At 37.8% G+C, this 12,718-nt stretch overlaps 1 pseudogene; it reads right to left on the minus strand.

Moving 5' to 3' along the window:
- Positions 11,153 to 12,288, minus strand: Or6c1d-ps1 (olfactory receptor family 6 subfamily C member 1D, pseudogene 1; annotated as a pseudogene).

Raw genomic sequence — 12,718 nt, forward strand, 5'->3', positions numbered from 1 at the left:
ATTAAGGTCAGAGTACAATTTTTTGGAGTCAGTTCTTACCTTCCATAACTGAGGCAGGGTCTCTCTTGTTTCTACTTCTGTGCTTCCTACTCTTATCTTTGCCTTTAATATTGTGGTAGGCATGCTGCAAACATTGCTGGGTAGCACCAGATCCATCTTTTGATGTGCATCACAGGGGTCCATATTAGATTGCCAGTGTTGCATCATTAATGCTTTTACACTCTGGGGTAGCTATCTGACCGAGTAATCTTCATTTTAGTGTTTTATTAGTTTTGCTATTTTATAATCTCACACATGTATACAGAATAATCTTAATACACACAATGCTTCTCTCTTTTATAACTGTCCTATCCTTATCAACACACATCATCCCTACCAGTCTGTTTTCAAGATTTATGATGTTTAGTTTTGACTGGTGACCCATTTAGTTTAAACATGATCATATATGTGACTGTTATATTAGAACTATCACTAATCAGATCAATATTTAGGTACCCACCATTACCATTATTTTACCTGCAAAACAGTTTTAAATGTGCTATTTTTTTTAAATTATGCGTTATGCTACACTGATGAAGTGCATATGACAAGATTTCATAGTGGACAGGAGCACTGGTTACTTTTGCAGAGGACCTAAGCTCAATTCCCAACACCCATGGGAGCCAATACCTTTTTCTGACTTCCATGAACACATGGTACACATATATACATGTAGGTAGAACATTCATGTTCATAAAATATATCTTAAGAGATATTTTAAAACTAAATAAAATATGCCAAATAATACAAAATGTTCTAGAAACACTTATAAAATATCATTTTGAAAGATGTATGACCTATCTTGTGTCACATTTAATGTTTATAACTACATGAAAATCACCATTACTATCTCCTCTTTATAAGTAACCAATGCTCAGGAAACTTGAGTAATTGATTGCAGTCACTGACCAATTGTAGATAATATGATAACTTGATTTACAGAGCAAGCAAGAGAGAGAAAGTTAGCATGGAGCTGGGTGGGTAAGAATATGGAGAGGATTTGAGAAGAGATTGGAAATTGAAAACCATGATTAGACTATATTGCATAAAAATGTTGAAATTAAAACATCAAAAAATAAAACAAAATAAAAAGCAATCAAAAACTTTGAGAAATAAGCTTTCCCAGGGAAGAACATACCAACTGTTATTCAACACTAAATAATATTTATGAAAACATACATAAAAGTAATTATACAGACTTCATATACTTTATTTTTATACATACATATCTATGATGATAATTAATGAAAAAAAGAGGCCATATGTTTGAAAGAGGATTAAGTGGAGCTATATGTTTGAGTTTGGAAGGAAGAAAGAAAAGGAGACAAATCATGTAATTATATTATGATCTCCAAAACTAAAAGAAATTATTTTTAAAATTAAATAAAAGCAAGCACACTAAGTAACTATGTTTTATTGTTTTGTACAGCATTGGCTAAAATCTTGCACAATAATACTGAACTTTAATAACAATCTAACATTAATGTATTTATTGGTTTTCTCAAGGAAGATGAACCTAATGTACTTGACACATAAATTATAACATTAATTCATTTTCATTGAGCAATTTAGTAAATAGATAAAAGCAACACAAAGCATAAGTCTTTTTAATGTAGTCAAAAATTTAAAAGTAGGGAGATTTGAAACTACATGTAAAAAAAAAAGATAAATTTCTTCTGAGTGATCTTACTGTGTTTCACTGGATAGTGTCCCCAAACATCTTTTCCCAGTATTGATACTAATACAATTATGGTTGATATTCCCTAGTGTTTTATGTACATTCCTCTACTGATAATTTTGATTCACTGAATTGGTCCCTTGAGTCAATTGCAGAGTGAATGGATAAAACTTTAAGTACTCCTTGCAACACAAAATATTAACAAATCATGATTATTTTAAAACATTTCTTGGAATGGTTCGTGTCCATCTGCATTCTTTCTTATGTATTAGCAATCAAAGGAGTAAATTCATTTTGAGTAAAATGAGAAAACATAGATAAAAACACTTACAAGGAATCCCAAACTCATTTCCTGGGAGAGGAAGTTTTTAGAGAAAGAGCAATGGACGATGCATCCACTCCTCTATTAGTTCTGAGAAGCTGTGTGTAATCACAGGTAAGTTGATCATAAAGAGGGAAGTAGAAGTCATTAAAAGTTAAGCATCAATTGAGGGCTCAATTTTGTCAAATTTAAGATTTACTGTAATTATTTTATGAAATGTGGCATGACTGGTTAGGCTAATTTACACGTATTCTGTTGGTTAAAAGCAAAGATTCATTATCTCCACAGATCTCATTCTGTTTTTGACACATATTTAGTGCTCTTTTGAAGAAATAAGCATAATTGTAGGTAATCTGTTGATATCTGACATTTGACATTTGTATAAATTAATGAAAAATACCAAATCTGATTCTTCATTTGAGAAGCAGAATAAAAGATTTACAAATGTGTTAGAATGATTAAATGAAATAATTTTAGTAAAAATAAATCTAATCATTCAGTGAGTTTAGAGAAGTCTGCTAAATACAAATGTAAAAAAAAAGTCTCAAAAGAATCCCTGCGACATGATACAGATCATTCAGTGAGTGTGTACTTTTTTTTTTTTTTTTTATTAACTTGAGTATTTCTTATATACATTTCGAGTGTTATTCCCTTTCCCGGTTTCCGGGCAAACATCCCCCTCCCCCTCCCCTTCCTTATGGGTGTTCCCCTCCCAACCCTCCCCCAATTGCCGCCCTCCCCCCATAGACTAGTTCACTGGGGGTTCAGTCTTAGCAGGACCAAGGGCTTCCCTTCCACTGGTGCTCTTACTAGGATATTCATTGCTACCTATGGGGTCAGAGTCCAGGGTCAGTCCATGTATAGTCTTTAGGTAGTGGCTTAGTCCCTGGAAGCTCTGGTTGCTTGGCATTGTTGTACTTTTGGGGTCTCGAGCCCCTTCAAGCTCTTCCAGTTCATTCTCTGATTCCTTCAATAGAGGACCTATTCTCAGTTCAGTGGTTTGCTGCTGGCATTCGCCTCTGTATTTGCTGTATTCTGGCTGTGTCACTCAGGAGCAATCTACATCCGACTCCTGTCGGTCTGCACTTCTTTGCTTGATACATCTTGTCTAATTGGGTGGCTGTATATGTATGGGCCACATGTGGGGCAGGCTCTAAATGGGTGTTCCTTAAGTCTCTGTTTTAATCTTTGCCTCTCCCTTCCCTGCCAAGGGTATTCTTTTTCCTCATTTAAAGAAGGAGTGAAGCATTCACATTTTGATCATCCGTCTTGAGTTTCATTTGTTCTAGGGATCTAGGGTAATTCAAGCATTTGGGCTAATAGCCATTTATCAATGAGTGCATACCATGTATGTCTTTCTGTGATTGGGTTAGCTCACTCAGGATGATATTTTCCAGTTCCAACCATTTGCCTATGAATTTCATAAAATCGTTGTTTTTGATAGCTGAGTAATATTCCACTGTGTAGATGTACCACATTTTCTGTATCCATTCCTCTGTTGAAGGGCATCTGGGTTCTTTCCATTTTCTGGCTATTATAAATAAGGCTGCGATGAACATAGTGGAGCACGTGTCTCTTTTATATGTTGAGGCATCTTTTGGGTATATGCCCAAGAGAGGTATAGCTGGATCCTCAGGCAGTTCAATGTCCAATTTTCTGAGGAACCTCCAGACTGATTTCCAGAATGGTTTTACCAGTCTGCAATCCCACCAACAATGGAGGAGTGTTCCTCTTTCTCCACATCCTCGCCAGCATCTGCTGTCACCTGAGTTTTTGATCTTAGCCAATCGCACTGGTGTGAGGTGAAATCTCAGGGTTGTTTTGATTTGCATTTCCCTTATGACTAAAGATGTTGAACATTTCTTTAGGTGTTTCTCAGCCATTTAGCTTTCCTCAGCTGTGAATTCTTTGTTTAGCTCTGAACCACATTTTTTAATACGGTTATTTGTTTCCCTGCGGTCTAACTTCTTGAGTTCTTTGTATATTTTGGATATAAGGCCTCTATCTGTTGTAGGATTGGTAAAGATCTTTTCCCAAACTGTTGGTTGCCGTTTTGTCCTAACCACAGTGTCCTTTGCCTTACAGAAGCTTTGCAGTTTTATGAGATCCCATTTGTCGATTCTTGATCTTAGAGCATAAGCCATTGGTGTTTTGTTCAGGAAATTTTTTCCAGTGCCCATGTGTTCCAGATGTTTCCCTAGTTTTTCTTCTATTAATTTGAGTGTGTCTGGTTTGATGTGGAGGTCCTTGATCCACTTGGACTTAAGCTTTGTACAGGGTGATAAGCATGGATCGATCTGCATTCTTCTACATGTTGCTCTCCAGTTGAACCAGCACCATTTGCTGAAAATGCTATCTTTTTTCCATTGGATGGTTTTGGCTCCTTTGTCAAAAATCAAGTGACCATAGGTGTGTGGGTTCATTTCTGGGTCTTCAATTCTATTCCATTGGTCTATCTGTCTGTCTCTGTACCAATACCATGCAGTTTTTATCACTATTGCTCTGTAATACTGCTTGAGTTCAGGGATAGTGACTCCCCCTGAAGTCCTTTTATTGTTGAGGATAGCTTTAGCTATCCTGGGTTTTTTGTTATTCCAGATGAATTTGCAAATTGTTCTGTCTAACTCTTTGAAGAATGGGATTGGTATTTTGATGGGGATTGCATTGAATCTGTAGATTGCTTTTGGTAAAATGGCCATTTTTACTATATTAATCCTGCCAATCCATGAGCATGGGAGATCTTTCCATCTTCTGAGGTCTTCTTCAATTTCTTTCCTCAGTGTCTTGAAGTTCTTATTGTACAGATCTTTTACTTGCTTGGTTAAAGTCACACCGAGGTACTTTATATTATTTGGGTCTATTATGAAGGGTGTCGTTTCCCTAATTTCTTTCTCGGCTTGTTTCTCTTTTGTATAGAGGAAGGCAACTGATTTATTTGAGTTAATTTTATACCCAGCCACTTTGCTGAAGTTGTTTATCAGCTTTAGTAGTTTTCTGGTGGAACTTTTGGGATCACTTAAATATACTATCATGTCATCTGCAAATAGTGATATTTTGACCTCTTCTTTTCCGATCTGTATCCCCTTGATCTCCTTTTGTTGTCTGATTGCTCTGGCTAGAACTTCAAGAACTATATTGAATAAGTAGGGAGAGAGTGGGCAGCCTTGTCTCGTCCCTGATTTTAGTGGGATTCCTTCAAATTTCTCTCCATTTAGTTTAATGTTAGCAACTGGTTTGCTGTATATGGCTTTTACTATGTTTAGGTATGGGCCTTGAATTCCTATTCTTTCCAGGACTTTTATCATGAAGGGGTGTTGAATTTTGTCAAATGCTTTCTCAGCATCTAATGAAATGATCATGTGGTTCTGTTCTTTCAGTTTGTTTATATAATGGATCACATTGATGGTTTTCCTTATATTAAACCATCCCTGCATGCCTCGGATGAAGCCTACTTGATCATGGTGGATGATTGTTTTGATGTGCTCTTGAATTCGGTTTGCCAGAATTTTATTGAGTATTGTCGCTTCGATATTCATAAGGGAAATTGGTCTGAAGTTCTCTTTCTTTCTTGTGTCTTTGTGTGGTTTAGGTATAAGAGTAATTGTGGCTTCATAGAAGTTATTCGGTAGTGCTCCATCTCTTTCAATTTTGTGGAATAGTTTGGATAATATTGGTATGAGGTCTTCTATGAAGGTTTGATAGAATTCTGCACTAAACCCGTCTGGACCTGGGCTCTTTTTGGTTGGGAGACCTTTAATGACTGCTTCTATTTCCTTAGGAGTTATGGGGTTGTTTAACTGGTTTATCTGTTCCTGATTTAACTTCGATACCTGGTATCTGTCTAGGAAATTGTCCATTTCCTGAAGATTTTCAAATTTTGTTGAATATAGGTTTTTGTAGTAAGATCTGATGATTTTTTGAATTTCCTCTGAATCTGTAGTTATGTCTCCCTTTTCGTTTCTGATTTTGTTAATTTGGACGCACTCTCTGTGTCCTCTCGTTAGTCTGGCTAAGGGTTTATCTATCTTGTTGATTTTCTCAAAGAACCAACTTTTGGTTCTGTTGATTCTTTCTATGGTCCTTTTTGTTTCTACTTGGTTGATTTCAGCTCTGAGTTTGATTATTTCCTGCCTTCTACTCCTCCTGGGTGTATTTGCTGCTTTTTGTTCTAGAGCTTTTAGGTGTGCTGTCAAGCTGCTGACATATGCTCTTTCCTGTTTCTTTCTGCAGGCACTCAGCGTTATGAGTTTTCCTCTTAGCACAGCTTTCATTGTGTCCCATAAGTTTGGGTATGTTGTACCTTCATTTTCATTAAATTCTAAAAACTTTTTAATTTCTTTCTTTATTTCTTCCTTGACCAGGTTATCATTGAGTAGAGCATTGTTCAATTTCCACGTATATGTGGGCATTCTTCCCTTATTGTTATTGAAGACCAGTTTTAGGCCGCGGTGGTCCGATAGCACGCATGGGATTATTTCTATCTTCTGTACCTGTTGAGGCCCGTTTTTTGACCAATTATATGTTCAATTTTGGAGAAAGTACCATGAGGTGCTGAGAAGAAGGTATATCCTTTTGCTTTAGGATAGAATGTTCTATAAATATCCGTTAAGTCCATTTGGATCATGACTTCTCTTAATCTGTCGACATCACTGTTTAATTTCTGTTGCCATGATCTGTCCATTGATGAGAGTGGGGTGTTGAAATCTCCCACTATTATTGTGTGAGGTGCAATGTGTGTTTTGAGCTTTAGTAAGGTTTCTTTTATGTATGTAGCTGCCCTTGTATTTGGGGCATAGATATTTAGGATTGAGAGTTCATCTTGGTGGATTTTTCCTGTGATGAATATGAAGTGTCCTTCCTAATCTTTTTTGATGACTTTTAGTTGGAAATTGATTTTATTTGATATTAGAATGGCTACTCCAGCTTGCTTCTTCTGACCATTTGCTTGGAAAGTTGTTTTCCAGCCTTTCACTCTGAGGTAGTGTCTGTCTTTGTCTCTGAGGTGTGTTTCCTGTAGGCAGCAGAATGCAGGGTCCTCGTTGCGTATCCAGTTTGTTAATCTATTCCTTTTTATTGGGGAGTTGAGGCCATTGATATGAGAGATATTAAGGAATAGTGATTATTGCTTCCCATTATATTCATATTTGGATGTGAGGTTATGTTTGTGTGGTTTCACTCTCTTTGCTTTGTTGCCAAGACGATTAGTTCCTTGCTTTTTCTAGGGAATAGCTTGCCTTCTTATGTTGGGCTTTACCATTTATTATCCTTTGTAGTGCTGGATTTGTAGAAAGATATTGTGTAAATTTGGTTTTGTCATGGAATATCTTGGTTTCTCCATCTATGTTAATTGAGAGTTTTGCAGGATACAGTAACCTGGGCTAGCATTTGTGTTCTCTTAGGGTCTGTATGACATCAGTCCAGGATCTTCTGGCCTTCATAGTTTCTGGCGAGAAGTCTGGTGTGATTCTGATAGGTCTGCCTTTATATTTTACTTGACCTTTTTCCCTTACTGCTTTTAATATTCTTTCTTTATTTTGTGCGTTTGGTGTTTTGACAATTATGTGACGGGAGGTGTTTCTTTTCTGGTCCAATCTATTTGGAGTTCTGTAGGCTTCTTGTATGTCTATGGGTATCTCTTTTTTTAGGTTAGGGAAGTTTTCTTCTATGATTTTGTTGAAGATATTTACTGGTCCTTTGAGATGGGAGTCTTCACTCTCTTCTATACCTATTATCCTTAGGTTTGATCTTCTCATTGAGTCCTGGATTTCCTGTATGTTTTGGACCAGTAGCTTTTTCCACTTTACATTATCTTTGACAGTTGAGTCAATGATTTCTATGGAATCTTCTGCTCCTGAGATTCTCTCTTCCATCTCTTGTATTCTGTTGGTGAAGCTTGTATCTACAGCTCCTTGTCTCTTCTTTTGGTTTTCTATACCCAGGTTTGTTTCCATGTGTTCTTTCTTTTTTTTTTTTTTTTGTGGTTCTTTTTTTCAGAGCTGGGGACCGAACCCAGGGCCTTGTGCTTCCTAGGCAAGCGCTCTACCACTGAGCTAAATTCCCAGCCCCTCATGTGTTCTTTCTTGATTGCTTCTATTTCCATTTTTAATTCCTTCAACTGTTTGATTGTGTTTTCCTGGAATTCTTTCAGGGATTTCTGCGATTCTTTCTGGGATTTTTGAGATTCCTCTCTGTAGGCTTCTACTTGTTTATTAATATTTTCCTGTGTTTCCCTAAGGGAGTTCTTCATGTCTTTCTTGAAGTCCTCCAGCATCATGATCAAAAATGATTTTGAAACTAGATCTTGCTTCTCTGGTGTGTTTGGATATTCCATGTTTGTTTTGGTGGGAGAATTGGTCTCCGATGATGCCATGTAGTCTTGGTTTCTGTTGCGTGGGTTCCTGCGCTTGCCTCTCGCCATCAGATTATCTCTAGTGTTACTTTGTTCTGCTATTTCTGACAGTGGCTAGACTGTCCTATAAGCCTGTGTGTCAGGAGTGCTGTAGACCTGTTTTCCTCTCTTTCAGTCAGTTATGGGGACAGAGTGTTCTGCTTTCGGGCGTGTAGTTTTTCCTCTCTACAGGTCTTCAGCTGTTCCTGTGGGCCTGTGTCTTGAGTTCACCAGGCAGCTTTCTTGCAGCAGAAAAGTTGGTCTTACCTGTGGTCCTGAGGCTCAAGTTCGCTCGCGGGGTGCTGCCCACAGGCTCTTTGCGGCGGCAGCAACCAGGAAGCCCTGTGCCGCCCCTTCCGGGAGCTTCAGTGTACCTGGGTTCCAGATGGCCTTTGGTGTTTTCCTCTGGCGTCCGAGATGTATGTACAGAGAGCAGTCTCTTCTGGTTTCCCAGGCTTGTTTGCCTCTCTGAAGGTTTAGCTCTCCCTCCCACGGGATTTGGGTGCAGAGAACTGTTTATCTGGGTCTGTTTCCTTCAGGTTCTGGCGGTGTCTCAGGCAGTGGTCCTGCTGCTCCTGGGTCCTCCCCCACAGGAGCCCAGAGACCTTATACAGTTTCTTCTTGGGCCAGGGATGTGGGCAGGTGTGGGCAGTGTTGGTGGTCTCTTCCGCTCTGCTGCCTCAGGAGTGCCCACCTGACCAGGCGGTTGGGTCTCTCTCCCACGGTGTCTGAGAGTAATCTTAATATCTGCCTCCATCTGTGCTCTCTCTCTCTCTCTCTCTCTCTCTCTCTCTCTCTCTCTCTCTTTCTCTCTCTCTCTCTCTGTCCCTCCCTCCCTCCCCCTCCCCCTCCCCCACTTTGATCTATCTCCATCCTCCCGGAATCTACCAAGCTTACAACCTCCTCTGCTATTCTTTTAAAGATCTTTATGTTTGACTTTTTTTTCTTTTTCTGTAAAGAAGATAAAGCACCTGCAGGAGGGATCCCATGATAATTGGTAACATATTCAGTCTTGGTAAATTGCTTGTGCTATCCAGAAACCTTCACTAGATCAATCCATTTCCAGTACATTTCTTGAGATCTCTTCATTCCTTGAAAACAACTCCATTGGGAAACCAACCCTTTAGCACATGAAACTTTTAGTCATATCAGAACACTAACAATACTTTATGCATATGGAAGTTTTACAAATGTTCTAAGATTCATTATTTTTATTTTTTTCCTTTTTTTTTTTTCAGAGCTGGGGACCGAACCCACGGCCTTGCGCTTCCTAGGCAAGCGCTCTACAACTGAACTAAATCCCCAACCCCCATTTTAATTATTTTTAATTATGTGCATGTGTGTGGGTTTCTGTGCATGAGTTCATGGGGCAATTGAAAACAGTAGTTTTGTACATTTGCAACCAGGAATACAACTGACTATGAGCCAGCTGACTTTGGTACTGGGAGCTGAATTCAGGACTTCTGGAAATACTGGATTCTTAGTCAATTTGGCTCCTGAATATTTATTTATATAAATCATGGTTTTAAATGGTATTAAGAAATGTTATAAGTTAAATACATACCATAATTCAAACTTTTTGAAAGTATGCTATGAAGTGTATACATGTATAGATACCCATATATTCATATTTAAATAAATATATGAATACATAAGATATTTGATGATTTTTATGTTCAAATTCTAGAGCAGTTTTGATCAAGAAATTCTTAAAAATATAATTATATATGGTAAATATTTGTCTGCTAATATTCAAAATGTGGCTTTCTGTTGATAGACTCTGTGAAAGCAAATTTGAATCCTGAATATAAGGACCAATTCTTCACTATTTTTTTTTTTACAATATGTGTTATGTGGTATTGTCTACTATTTTATCTATTTATTCACGCATTTTTATATATCAGTTACATTTAGGGAAATGATGCTAATTTATTTGTATTGTGAGCAAGTAGGAATTTAATAATATAAATGTTTATTTAACATTAATACCTAAGATTTAAATGAGTAATGGTCTTTGATGACTCATTAATAATCAAATCACTGAAGCATAACTTATGAAAATGAGCATCAGCTAGCATGTCTTGGCTAACATAAAATTTTATTCATGTGTTGGGACCGTCTCAGCCTGGCAGGCTAGGAAAACTATGAATATCCCCATGAAAAGCAAAAGCAAACCTTGAGTGATGGGCCTTATCGACCTGAGCAGAAACATCTGTCTTGGCTGCAGCTGTGAGCTTTGATGTGCCAGAGCTAACAAGACGCAGCCTTGGCATGTTGGACTTAAAAAGCTGCAGTCTTGTCATCTGGAATTAATGAGCTGCAAAGATATGGAAACTTATCCCACTGCTGTGCTGTTGCTACCTCCACATTACTGTTCTGGGGATGGGTTTTGTGGTCTCTCCATTTATATACTCTAGTGCTAAATATTAAACTTTGAGCCTTGATCAGAACAGTGTCTTAGCTCCGTGTTTCTTTCACCCCCTTCCCTTTTCATTTCCAGCGTTCCTTTCAGGTGAGCCCTGCTCCACCTTAAGTCGTTGGTTGGCTACAATGGGTATTCTTCAATTTGGCATTTAAACCATTCTTTCAAAGGTAACTTGAATTTGTAATATCTATATAATGTTTTAGCAAACATTAATTGATTATCCAATACAATATGGCAATTCCTGAGAAAGTAAAACTGCGTTAAAACTATCTAGGAAAGCAATTTTAATTGGATGATCAAGGATAGAGAGCTATTTTGTTATATTGTTGTTTATTCTATTTTGTTATTTTACTTGGCCTTCAATGTACCTCTCATTCATGAGCCACATTGTTTCATGTACTTATGAAAACACCATTTTCCTTGCTAGGTTCATAAAGGCATGCTTGTCTTGCTGATTCCTCAGGCTATAAATGAAGGGATTTAAAATGGGGGCTATTGAAGTATTTAGTATGGCAACTATCTTGGTCAATGATTCTCTATTGGCAGCTGAGGGTTTAATGTACAAAACATGCAGCTGCCATAAGAGATGGAGATGACAATAGTGTGGGAAGAACACGTGGAAAAGGCGTTTGTCCTCTGACTAGCAGAAGGAATCTTCACAATTGTTCTGATGATGTATGTGTGGGACAGAAATATTAACACCAAAGTGAACATTAGGGTAAAGACAGCACAGGATAACCCCATTCTCTCCAGGAACTTTGTGTCTGAACATAAAAGTTGAAACAGGGAGAAATAATTACAGGTATAGTGATCAATGATATTAGACCCACAGTAATCAAGCTGTAGAAGTAACATCAATGCAGGGAAGATCAGTGTAGAAGTAACATCAGTGCAGCCAGGAGGCAAAGACCAGCATTGTGCAGACCTTCTGACTTGTAATGGTCAGGTAATGCAGGGGCTTGCAGATGACAGTGTAACGGTCATAGGACATGGCAGCTAGAAGGTAAAGATCAGTAATTCCCAAAAGAATGGAAAAAAAATTACTGAGCTATAAAGTTGTTGAAGGATATGGTTTTATCCCTGAGATAACAGTGCCCAAAAACTTGGGTATGGTGACGGTTGTGAAAGATACTTCTAAAACAGAGAAACTTCTGAGGAGGAAATACATGGAAGTCTGGAGGTGAGAATTCAACAATGTGAGAGTGATCATGGTCAGGTTCCCTGTGATGCTGAGTGTGTAGGTGATGAAGAGAAAGATGAGGATCACAACCTGGAGCTTTGGGTCACCTGACAATCCCAGAAGAGTAAACTCTATAGGTTCTGTATGGTTGCTTATTCTGCAGTTACTTATTTTCCTTCTGCCAAATCTAGATACAAAACCAGAAAGAATCAGGTATATTTGAGGGTTCATGAAAATCAAAACAAGGGACTGTCATATTGTTCAAGTAGTATGCTGTTTCCTCCTGTAGGGGAAATTTAAAGCTCTTCAATACTAGTGATTCTTTGATTACATTTCTTTGTTCAGAGAACAACTCCACATTCAGGGCAGTTTGGAAAAGTTTGGAATCAAAAGTGTAATACAATACCTCTCATCTCAATAAGCAAGGAAATTATGAAAAATATTCTCTTGGGGTGTGTAGAGAAAAAAGTAATCTAAGACAGTTCAGTAATGATGTGAACTTAGTACAACTTGTGTGAGAACAGAATGAAGGTTCCCCAAAAAGGAACTATGGATTTAGCATATATTCCTGTGGCCTGTTCTAAGGTATATATTCAATTAATGCTATTAGAAACAGGGTTTTACTTTTCATAGAAAGTGGAATGAGCTTGTAACCGATATACACCCAGGAAATATTAAAGATATCT

Source organism: Rattus norvegicus, chromosome 7 (assembly GCF_036323735.1).
Source record: "Rattus norvegicus strain BN/NHsdMcwi chromosome 7, GRCr8, whole genome shotgun sequence".
NCBI lineage: Eukaryota > Metazoa > Chordata > Mammalia > Rodentia > Muridae > Rattus > Rattus norvegicus.